Source organism: Orcinus orca, chromosome 21 (genome assembly GCF_937001465.1).
Source record: "Orcinus orca chromosome 21, mOrcOrc1.1, whole genome shotgun sequence".
Classification (NCBI taxonomy): domain Eukaryota; kingdom Metazoa; phylum Chordata; class Mammalia; order Artiodactyla; family Delphinidae; genus Orcinus; species Orcinus orca.
In genome coordinates this window covers 19,064,089-19,077,002 of record NC_064579.1, presented here as the reverse complement: position 1 = coordinate 19,077,002, position 12,914 = coordinate 19,064,089, and the positions used below count along the sequence as shown (strand labels likewise).

The following is a 12,914-nucleotide window of genomic DNA, read 5'->3' as shown; positions in this document are numbered from 1 at the left end:
AGTATTTGGGAAAGATTTTTTTCAGAAATGAACACAGTGAAGCTGTCACTTCAAGGGAAACAATGGACATATTTGTTACCAATGATAAAATTTAAGCTTTCAATTGAAAATCAGAATTTTAGAAAACACTCCCACTACAATGAGCTTTATGGCTTCAGAGTACTTAAAAGACTTTCCTGATGAGATCAGTGGTGATATTAACGAATGTGATCTTTGATATTATATATTGTTATTTGGGATATATGCATAATTCAACAAACCAATATATTCCAAGATCATGCATGAGTAAAAGAGCCAGAATCTAATTCAAAACTGAGACATTCAAAGGTAAAAATCTTTATTATCTATAGATCCTTGTTAAAAATAATAAAGAGACTGATTGAAATGGATGAGGTAAAATAGAAAAAGAAATTTTGAAAAATAGGAAAAAACAAGTTGATAAACCTAAGTCAGCTTTGAGCATAAAGAATATTTAGAAAACTAAATTGGTGAGATAAAATCAAAGCCAAAGTAAAATACTTGACTACAATAACATAGAAATGGAAGAAAATAATTATAGCATTATGAATCTTCTAAAGTATGTGGAAAATTCATAGTAGATAGTCACGCTGTTAAAAATTTAATGTTTAATTTGCATTTTTAAAATATAAGGGCAATAATATAAATAATATAAATAGAATGCACAATTTTATCATAGTAGAGAAGAAAATGAATAATGAACATCAGATAATTGCAACGTAAGGCACGAAACAGGGAATGAAGAAGCAAAGAAAAGCAGGGTTAAGTAACACAAAAATAAACCAAAGCTTCCCAATAATCATTGTATTAATCTGGCTTCTCCAGAGAAACAGAACCAATACGAGATATATATATATACCTTGGTGTTGCAGCTTGCAATTTACAGTTTATAAAAGGGGAGACTCTTAAAATAACTGAAAACAATATAAAAATAAAATGATACATAACAAGTCTAAGAAGTAGCAGAAACTGGAACTTCCTCCTCAGTTCAGAAGACTCATTTTAGAAAAATGGCTGCTGGACAACAGAAAGCATCACAGGAACTATACAAATCTTCCAACCTCCTGCTGAGTATCTGACAAAAGGATGTTGAAACTAATTAGGCATAGGTATTGGAAAACAAGGAGACTCTCCACCATATCATTCAGCAAATATTTGGTGTCTACAGACCTTTCCTTGTTCAAGGGAAAATAATCACACACAAATAAATACCAACATAAGGCCTAAATAAGAGTCATCTTGTTGAATAATATTTCTCAAAGTCTATGCCTCAGAATTTATTCTGAAGTTACTAAAATGTAATGTGAGAGACAAAGGCCCTATCACAAAATAGATATTTAAATTCTGACTTAAATGTTAAAATGATTTCTGTATTTCAGGATCTTTTGGAATATGCTGTTATTCATTGTGTATCTATAATTGATGAATATTTGCTGAGAATTTCTCATGGAATTGGTATTCTCAGAGAGACTTTGAGAAATGCTCCTTAGAAATACCTTCATCAATATGGAAATATGTGCAACAACCATTATAAAATTATAAAATCAAACTACAAAATTGATTATACAATAAATGTTCACATATATTTCCATTTCGTAGGAACACATGATATATATAACATACACACAATCTGTATGAGACATCAAATGAACAATTAGAGTGAATATTATCAATGGTAAGGTAGGTGAAGATAATTGTATCCATAGGAGGATATCTAACCCAACTTTATAAAAAGATTTTTTGAAAGAGGAGGACTCTGAGCTAAAACATGATTGTCAATTCAGAGACATCTGCAAGGTGAAAATAGGGAAGAGTGGCTGGCCATCCGTGGATGATTGTATTTTGCATTCCAGACTGCAGGAAGTTATGACCATCATCCATAACCATAAAAGGATGAAATTTGTTCAAAACCTGAGAGCATTTTAGTGTGGTCGAAGTTTAGAGTGTGAGGTGGGGAACAGTAAGAGAGACTGATGGAAAGGTAAGAAGTTGTAATATCATGCAAATCTATGCAAGATATACAAAGAATGTGAACTTTATCTCAAGGGCAATGGGGATACATGGAAAACTTTTATATAGGTTAGAGGCAAAACCCCACTTTTGTTTAAAAGATTATGCTACACTACAGAAATGTGATTAAAGGTGGCAAGAACAGAGGAAAGAAATCCAGCTGGAAAGCTGAATGAGATGTTGATGGCCTAAAAGTAAGATGATAGCAAAAAAATGAAATGGACTTGGTAGATCCAAGAGATACGGAACAGGCAGGGCATGGAGATGGATCCATTTCAGGAAAAAGGAGATGTCAGCATGACACGCGGGTTTCTACGATGAACCTGATAAAAACCTGATGAAGTTATTCACTGGCATGAAAAAGAGAAAAAATGTGTTGGGATTAGAACAGAGCATGGGTTGGGGATGTGTTGGATTCAGCTTTGATTATGCTAGATTTTAGAAGCTTTTGAAAATTCACAGCGGGGTGGGTCAGTAGTTAATTAAGAGATCTGGGTTGAGATAACAATTTGGTTGTCCTATGAATGCATTTATATTCTTTCAAACATGTAAGAAATAATTTCCTTGCCACAAAATTATTATAAGGCTTACCAAAAGATGGAATTTTACCAACTGACTTTATGAAGCTAGCACAGTGCTGGTACTAAAATCTTAGAAATATAGCAAAATAAAAGAAAAATCACAAGTCAGTCTAGATTATAAACACAGAAGCAAATATTTTTATTTAGATACTAGATCTGACTACACAAATGTTAAAACCTCTATGTTAAAAATATCACAAACATCTAAAGAGATTTGCTATTACCTGAAAAAAGTGCCAATATCCTTAATATTTAAGGAGAAAATATTGTTCAAATAATCAGAAAAAAATAAGCAAAGAAAACCTGTAAAAGAGTTAGGGATATACCATTGGCATAACAACTAAAGGATTCCAAAGTTCATCAAAACTGAAGATTTTTTTCCCCAGTGTTAGAAAATTCTACAGCAACCCGATTCTGGAGAATTGTGCACTGAAGTAAACTGGTAGGTACATTTAGGATATTCCCACATGTGTTGTCATGGTACCTGAAGCTATAAACCTTCACTTAGAAGTCTTCTTCACAGATGACAAATATTGCTTTTATACCAGCCAGGAAAGGAAAAGGAAAGAAAAATGGCACCCACATCTTGGGCCAAAGCAAGTAATGAGAGTATGTGGGAAATGTAATAATGTAGGGATACAGTCTTGGGGGAAAAAAAAAAAAAAAAGGAAAAGAATAACAACAATAACATCAACAAACATAAAATAAATGTAATTTTTTAAAAAAGACACATCAAACAAAAGCCTGAAGCTATTAAGGCAACTGGCAGCTCACCTTCAGGAAAAGAAATAAAAAGATGCAAAAGGGAATTCCTTTGTATGTACACAGAAGACCTGCTATACCAAAACTTGTATATTATTTTTTTAAATTACAGAAGAAGGAAGCAAAAATAAAGTTCCAAAACTCCAGACACTCCAAATTCTAGAAACCTACTCTTCCCAGAACACCCAGACAGCTAAAGAGCTGCACAAAACATAAAAACATCAATGGCATCCAAGCTGCTATCTCATTCTCCGTACTAGAGTCAAGAACTGGTTGGCTAAACAGGACACAAAGACAGGGAAGGTGCTAGAAGACTCTTCTTGATAATTTGGGGATTGAAAAGAAAACCAAGAGAGAAAACACTGATCAATGCAAAATATCTAAAACAAAACTGAACCCCCAGATTTCTGTGTATGTTTTAGGGTGTGTGTGTGAGTGTGTATGAGGGCAGAAAGGAACAAATGTATGTAAAGGTAAAAAAGATATGAAGAAAATTTCACTTTGGGGAAAAAAAGTAAAACACCTCAAGAAACAGTGGTGATTCTAAGTAAGAAAAATCTTTTGCACTCTTAACACAATGAACCACATCAATCTGTACACACATGGAAAATATGGAGCTGTACATAGGATTAACTAAAATTTTCTGGATGATGAGAATACAAACTTCTAAAATTTCGTTTTCTTTTGCATTACTTTGCACCTTCTGAACTTTCTACAACTAATTTATTAAGATTTTAATTAAACAAATATTTATTTGACCCTTCTATAGGCCAGGCACTATACTAGATAGACATTATGGGTACAACAGTAAGCACCCTAAATATGTTCCCTGCTCTTCAGACACTAACTCAGTAGAAAGAGATTATCAAGAATTACAAAAGCATAATACAGTGTGATAACGTGTTATGATTATAGATAATTGTAAAATAAGTGAAAATACAAAACAACTCCCTTAGGAGTTGGCTAGCAGAACACAATTCAGCAGAGAATAGTTTATGTAAAGAAATAATTTATGATAAAGGCTGAAGTGGAATTTAAGTATTTAAGTAACAAAGAAAGCAAATATAGATTTCCTAAATTGCTGTATTAAGAGATGAAGTCCAACTTTAGAAATAGGGAAGTAGGATATTACTGAAGGGGAACATAAAATTTTGAGAGAAAACTGCATTACAAAGACTGTGTGAGAGTTGTACTGATGGCAAGAATAGGGGAGAGGGAGGGAGAGAGAAAGAGAGAGAGAATAAATACCTGATTGCATAAGAACCCAGACACCGTAGCTTTTCCATACTCAGCTGAATTTCCTCACTTCCTAATGGCTATCTCAGTGAAACACAATGTTCCTTGTCCCAATTCTTCGGTTTAATTTTACTGCCATTTTAGTTCATCAGCAAGCCGTCCTTAGTGATTTGTTAGCCGGATCACAGAATATCTCTACACTCTTTACCTTGTTAAATTAAAATGCTAATGCCCCTCTTTATGGCACAGGCTTTACCTGGGACAATTACATCTGAACACAGGGGATTCTAAATGAAAGAGCTAATCTCTTGTTTAGTCACACTGTACTTATAAGATGCAAAAATATTTTGAATCAAGTGTATGTTCTCGAATTATGTAATAGGAGAAAAAAGAGAAAATTGGGGAAAATAATATGTGAATATTTTCAAAGTATTGTTTTAACAAATATGGTCAGGAAAAAAATGATTTGAAAACTAGTGTCTGGTACTTCCAGCTTCTTAACAAGGATATTGATTTGAGAGTGAAAAGGAGTTTCTAATAACATACCAAACCTATAATTCAAAACTCCAAAAGGGTTTCTTTTCCTTTATGATTGTGATTTTAGAACCAAATGCTATGAAAGTGTTCATTGTCTGGTGGTAGGGCTTTGAGCCAGATTCTTGACAAAATCAGTAAACACACCTTCTATCAACCACACAATTCTCACTCCCCTGGAAAGTATGACATAAACACCAGTTGGTTAAATCCAGTCTCAGCTATTCTCTGAGAATGCAGAATGTAAACCAGGATTATGTGCACACTTGCAAAATTACCCCAGGGGAGTGGAGTCATGGCAATGTGTGTATCCTACTGTAGTCCAAGTAAGGCACCAGTGGTGGGGAAACAGAAAACCAGAGCAGAGAGGCTCCCATTCTACATTTATTATGTTTTGATGACACTGTATTTTCAAATAGAGAAATTTTTCTTCTAGAACTATTTCACACATTTCTACTGGAATATATCTAACTAATATATTAAAGTTTTTTCACTGAGTATAAATCTCCAATAAATATATTTTACAAAAAGGCAGTGAGGGAGAGAAGGAAGGGAGGGAAGGAAGGGAGGGAGGGAGGGAGGGAAGGAAGGGAGGGAGGGAGGGAGGGAAGGAAGGGAAGAGAGAGAGAAAAAGAGAGAAAGGGAAACCTGTCTTACCCACATAGAAATTCTTGTGTTCAAACACTGTTCAATATGATTTTTTTTCTTTAGATAACACCCTTAAGAAGTTACAATTCTAAAACTGTAGAATAATTTGCATTTTTGTGGTTAAACAAACCAGTGTGAATTCTTTAAATAATCCATGAGGGGCTTCATAACCAGGATTCAAATGACCAAGTTGTACTTGATCATTAAACAGAATTTCAGCTGTGGTTTGTGGGCTCTTGTAAACTAATCTTCATGAAAACAGCCCATGTTTAAAGCTCATTTGCGATTCTTGGGGACAGAATGTACTGAGTTGGCTTTGCTGCTGCATGAAAACATTCTTCTTACTCCTTTAATAGTTCCTGTCACACATTCATTCCGCGTATATGAACACAAAGGCATTCAATATACATAATTCTCTGGAAGTTGTTGCAGTCATAAACCCAGTGAAATGAGCAAACTCTTCAATGGAAACTCTCTCCTGGCCTAAGAGGCCTGCTTAGAGAGCCCTACCACTCCCCACCCTGGCCTCATTTCTATCCACCCTCCCCTGCACTTAGCATCCCAAGCCATACTGGCCTTCAGTCAGTTCCCACCCCTTTCTCTCACCCAACACCTCTTCACCTCCTGTTCCTTCTTCCTGAAGGCAGCATGTCTGACTTTTTCTCATCTATTAGACCTCAGCTTCACATCAGTACAGCAAAGAGGCTGTCCTTGATCACTCAACAGAAATTAGGCCTCCTTAAGCTTCAAAGAACTCACAAGAAGAAACTATTCTATTTTTTTCCTTCTACCTGCTTTCCTATTTATTGCATATTTCCCTCTCTAAAATATAAGCTTGACCAATATCCATGTAGTTATCTTAACTATCTCATTTACCATTTTATTTCCATCACATGGTACCATATTTGGAGGAGAAGGGTGCACAAAAAAATATTTTTTGGAATGGTTAGGTCAATGTTCCTACATGAATCAAACTGAACAAAGTGTTTGAGGCTCTTTTAATAGGCCTAAGCATGTATAAGTAACTTGATGATACCATTCTACACCATTCTATTAAGAGACAATAATGGGCTGTAAAGACAGAGAAGAGGTAACTCCTGAGTTTATATTATTAGTTTGGTGAATAATATAGAAAAATGCTAAAAGCTGTTCTGGATTTCTTCATCATTGAAGAATAAATACCAATGTTTTTCCAGCACGTAGGTTTTCTCAGCGCAACTGGAAAAAGTCTGAAGTTAACTCAAAATTTGGCTAGCTGAATTTGCTAGTCTGTATATATAAAAATCCCACAGGATCTTGATACACTGGTCTTTTTAAACATGGACTGAAGAAAATTGTAATGACTGAAGCATTCATACCGATTCCTCTGCATATATATTTTGAATATAGAGACAGTTACAATGTAACTCAAAGAAATAAATATTTCTGGAATATTGCATTCCATCAGACTTCTTTGTTACCCATTTTATGTCATTTTTAGCTGCTCTGCATGTTGCAGAAGTAACAAGATTTTCTCAGTGATAAATTAGTTCTAATTAAGATTGTTTATTTATGAAAGCTCTTTAATTGTAACTATGAGAGGTACAAATGGAGAGGAACTCTGTAAATTGGCAGGATAGAAAACGGTTACCATGGAAGTATGAAAGTGAGACATTGTTTGTTGGAAAAAGAGTAAACAAGAGACAGCTAGTGAAAAAAAAATTACAAATCTAAAAGAAAGCAAGGAGAGTTTCATCTTCCCTGGAAGGTAAATGGTGTTCCAGTTTATAGTAAAATTAGAAAAATTAGATAGATAGATAAAAATAGATGACTGATTGTGACATTAGGTGAGAGGAATTTGTTTAATTTAAATTTTAGTATTCTAACATTAAAAATTAAAATCAGATAACCTGGTGTTGGTATCCCAATTTTTGTTTTGAAATTTTACCTAACTGTGAAATCCAAAAATATAGGAACAAAATGATGTTAAAATAGATAGAGATAATACATAAATGATAACTGAAGCAGAAGTATATGGGAGTTGTATCATGAGAAGATGTTAGATAACACAGAGTCAGGAGATTGCCCAACGACTTAAATCACCCACGAATTCTGTGACAGACTACTAAGGTGGAGTCTGATAGCTTAGGAGAGGCATTTCAACCAAATTTGTTTGCCAACCATTAAATTAATGTTGGACTACTGGAGTTAACCAGATTAATATTACTCCAGCAAAAATAAAAGTACTGCTTTTCATATATTCCAGGAATTTCTGGAAAGGAAATATTCCAAACTAGAAATACTTTATAAACTAACAGCTAAAAGACTTCAGATAAAATTGATATAACATAAATATAACACTGCTTGAAAAGTGATGCTTCAAAATTACTTAAACATTTCTACAAGACTTTTGGATGTAAGGCTTTTATAATTCATTAAATATTATTTACAATTTTGCTAAGTCATATCCATAGATCAAAGGAGAAAGTAGAAAATTAGATTTATAATGTGTTCTTGAAAGCTTGAATTTTCATATTCTTAAAGGACACATTTTATTGAAGAACAAAATTAAAAATTATCTGGAAATTAGAATATTTAAAATCTGAATCCCCAAATCAGAAATATTCAGATGATTTAACAAAAATGTCACTTAAAGAAATCAATGATTAAAAATGCATAGTTAAGTAAACAGAGCTGAGTGAATTTCTTAGGCATATAAATAAAGGAAAGAAGAAAGGGAAAGAAATGCAGAAAGGAAGGAAACCAGAAATGGAGGGAGAGACAGAGGGATGAAGGAAAGAACTTAATAATGACACTCTGGAGCAACACTAAATGAATTTTGGGGAAAAAGAAGTATTTGTTCAAATGGGTGTAAGTGCGTGTCTCCATCCATTTGTGTGAATAATATGTGCTTAATAAAACTTGAAAAATGTTTGACATCATGCTTGAAAATGAACATTTCTCATTTTCATTTAAATAGTGAATTTAAATTTCATTAAAAATGAAACAGTATTTTATTGTAAAACCATTTCTGCAAGTTCACACACTAACAGAAATCATGTTGTCTTTCTGTTTGATCCTGGCAGTTATGGAGCCATTGCTAATTCCTGAGCTAAGAAGAGATATATATAAATGGGTAGATTAATAATAAATTTGCAAACCAGGCATAATCAGTCCCCTCACAGTGGGGATAGGAGGTGATGGCCCAGGTACCATTATGCTAGTCTCCTTATACAAACATGACCTCAAATTTAGCGAGTCAATGACATATAAAAAATGAGATTATTGTACTCGAGGTTATAAAAATAATGAGAACAGGCAGCCGATTTTCAGAATAAATGATAAATATAAAAATGTGAGAAAATATGTTGAAGACAAGAATGGAATTCAGAAGAGAGATCACAGAAGTCATAGTTCTGAGTTACACACAAAGAGGTGATTTGAAGCTGTGAAAGTGGACAAGGGGCTGAGAGGAGTATATATGAGGAAGAATAGGGCAACAACTGATTCCCAAGGAGTTTACGTGTTTAGGTGGCAAAAAGAAGAGATGAAACTGGATAGCGAGGCAAGAAAATTAATAGAGTAAAACTTCACAGAATCCAAGACTATCCTGTAAGCATAATGAATTGCCTTTGGCTAGTACAAAATATATACAGCCCAGCTCAGTTCTATCCTTTAGTCTTACTGCTAATTTAAATATTGTCTTTAACTAGACAGTATGACCAGTAATCAAAATGAAATGGGTGATCATTGATTTATTCTCCAGTTTTTTATGAAGATCTTTGATTATGCTAGGCATTGGGATGATCTGAGTCCTCCAAGGAAAGATGAGTCCTTTGCAATTTAAAGTGCTGCATTAACTAAGAAATTATGACTTGCTTTCTAGCTTCTTTCTAAATAGCTGTATAGATCAGCACAGCGCACCTAGAAGAACACAGACAGTAGTCAAAGTGTGCAGACCCAAGGGAGGGTAACAATCACTGGAAACACATGAGAAAATCTGATAAGCCAGCAGAATTGGACAGTGCTCTGAGCCTCTGTAGAGAGCTTTCTTCACTTGGTGCCCCACAGTCTATTACCCTCTCCCACCAACTGTCTTGGCACAGAGAGCTCTAAGGGCAGCTCTCCACCTAACCTCTTTTCTCCATGAGCAGAATTCAGAACGTTTATTTGGTTCCTTTTATTGTCTGCTCCTTGAATGGAAGCCAAACTGTCATTCACTGCAGGTGGTTATCAGTCAACACTTGCAAATATGGTACAAACTAGTTTTCCCACAGAAACACATCACATTATTAAAAGCAATGCATAAAGTTTAAAAAAAAACAAAAAAGATTCAGGGATGCCAACAAACTTACATCTAAAAGGAACTCTAGGGAGGAGAGGGAAAGATGGCGGAAGAGTAAGACACAGAGATCACCTTCCTCCCCACAGATACATCAGAAATACATCTATACTTGGAACAACTCCTACAGAACACCTACTGAATGCTGGCAGAAAACCTCAGACCTCTCAAAAGGCAAGAAAACCCCCACATACCTGCGTAGGGCAAAAGGAAAAAAAAAAAAAAAACAGAGACAAAAGAATAGGGACAGGACCTGCACCAGTTGGGAGGGAGCTGTGAAGGAGGAAACGTTTCCACACACTAGGAAGCCCCTTCGCGGGTGGAGACTGCGGGTGGCCGAGGGGGGAAGCTTCGGAGCCGCGGAGGAGAGCGCAGCCACAGGGGTGCGGAGGGCAAAGCGGAGAGATTCCCGCACAGAGGATCGGTGCCGACCGGCACTCACCAGCCCGAGAGGCTTGTCTGCTCACCGGCCAGTGCGGGCAGGGCTGGGAGCTGAGGCTCGGGCTTCGGTGAGACCGCAGGGAGAGGACTGGTGGTGTGAACACAGTCTGCACGGGTTAGTGCGCCACGGCTAGCCGGGAGGGAGTCCGGTGAAAAGTCTGGACCTACCGAAGAGGCAAGAGACATTTTCTTCCCTCTTTGTTTCCTGGTGCGCGACGAGAGGGGATTCAGAGCGCTGCTTAAAGGAGCTCCAGAGACGGGTGTGAGCTGTGGCTAACAGCCCGGACCCCAGAGACGGGCATGAGACGCTAAGGCTGCTGCTGCCGCCGCCAAAAACCTGTGTGCAAGCACAGGTCACTCTCCACACCTCCCCTCCCAGGAGCCTGTGCAGCCCGCCACCGCCAGGGTCCTGTGATCCAGGGACAACTCCCCCGGGAGAACGCACGGCGCGCCTCAGGCTGGTGCAACGTCACGCCGGCCTCTGCCGCAGCAGGCTCGCCCCGCATTCCGTACCCCTCCCTCCCACGGCCTGAGTGAGCCAGAGCCCCCGAATCAGCTGCTCCTTTAACCCCGTCCTGTCTGAGCGAAGAACAGACGCCCTCAGGCGACCTACACACAGAGGCGGGGCCAAATCCAAAGCCCAGCCCTGGGAGCTGTGCTAACAAAGAGGAGAAAGGGAAATCTCTCCCAGCAGCCTCAGAAGCAGCGGATTAAATCTCCACAATCGGGCTTCCCTGGTGGCGCAGTGGTTGAGAGTCCGCCTGCCGATGCAGGGGACACGGGTTTGTGGCCCGGTCCGGGAAAATCCCACATGCCGCGGAGCGGCTAGGCCCGTGCGCCATGGCCGCTGAGCCTGCGTGTCCAGAGCCTGTGCTCCGCAACGGGAGAGACCAAAACAGTGAGAAGCCCGCGTACAGCAAAAAAAATCTCCACAATTTGATGTAGCCTGCATCTGTGGAATACATGAATAGACAACGAATCATCCCAAATTGAGGAGGTGGACTTTGCGAGCAAGATTTATTATTTTTTCCCCTTTTCTTCTTTTTGTGAGTGTGTATGTGTATGCTTCTGTGTGAGATTTTATCTGTATAGCTTTGCTGTCACCATTTGTCTTAGGGATCTTTCCGTCTTTTTTTTAACTTTAAAAAAAATTTTTTTTCTTAATTATTTTTTTATTTTAATAACTTTATTTTACTTTACCTTAGTTTATTTTATTTTCTTTTATCCTCTTTCTTTCTTTCTTTCTACTTTTTCTCCCTTTATTCTGAGCCGGGTGGATGAAAGGCTCTTGGTGCTGCAGCCAGGAGTCAGTGCTGTGCCTCTGAGGTGGGAGAGTCAACTTCAGGACACTGGTCTACAAGAGACCTCCCAGCTCCACATAATATCAAATGGTGAAAATCTCCCAGAGATCTCCATCTCAACACCAGCACCCAGCTTCACTCAACGACCAGCAAGCTACAGTGCTGGACACCCTATGCCAAACAACTAGCAAGACAGGAACACAACCCCACCCATTAGCACAGAGGCTGCCTTAAATCATAATAAGTCCACAGACACCCCAAAACACACCACCAGACGTGGACCTGCCCACCAGAAAGATAAGATCCAGCCTCATCCACCAGAACACAGGCACTAGTCCCCTGCACCAGGAAGCCTACACAACCCACTGAACCAACCTTACCCACTGGGGACAGACACCAAAAACAACGGGAACTACGAACCTGCAGCCTGCAAAAAGGAGACCCCAAACACAGTAAGATAAGCAAAATGAGAAGACACAAAAACACACAGCAGATGAAGGAGCAAGATAAAAACCCACCAGACCTAACAAATGAAGAGGAAATAGGCAGTCTACCTGAGAAAGAATTCAGAATAATGAGAGTAAAGATGATCCAAAATCTTGGAAACAGAATACACAAAATGCAAGAAACATTTAACAAGGACCTAGAAGAACTAAAGATGAAACAAGCAACAATGAACAACACAATAAATGAAATTAAAAGTACTCTAGAAGGGATCAATAGCAGAATAACTGAGGCAGAAGAACGGATAAGTGACCTGGAAGATAAAACAGTGGAAATAACTACTGCAGAGAAGAATAAAGAAAAAAGAATGAAAAGAACTGAGGACAGTCTCAGAGACCTCTGGGACAACATTAAACGCACCAACATTCGAATTATAGGGGTTCCAGAAGAAGAAGAGAAAAAGAAAGGGACTGAGAAAATATTTGAAGAGATTATAGTTGAAAACTTCCCTAATATGGGAAAGGAAATAGTTAATCAAGTCCAGGAAGCACAGAGAGTCCCATACAGGATAAATCCAAGGAGACACACGTCAAGACACATACTAATCAAACTGTCAAA

The 12,914-nt window shown here is 37.6% G+C and overlaps 1 long non-coding RNA gene across 1 annotated transcript in view; it reads right to left on the bottom strand.

Annotated features, from left to right (window-relative positions):
* Positions 1 to 12,416, bottom strand: part of LOC125962811 (uncharacterized) — a 40,142-nt gene extending 27,726 nt beyond the window's left edge. Inside the window, exon 1 of the long non-coding RNA XR_007474556.1 lies at positions 10,553 to 12,416. This is a non-coding gene — a long non-coding RNA (uncharacterized LOC125962811). The remainder of the gene's footprint in view (positions 1 to 10,552) is intronic.
* Positions 12,417 to 12,914: the final 498 nt, after the last annotated feature.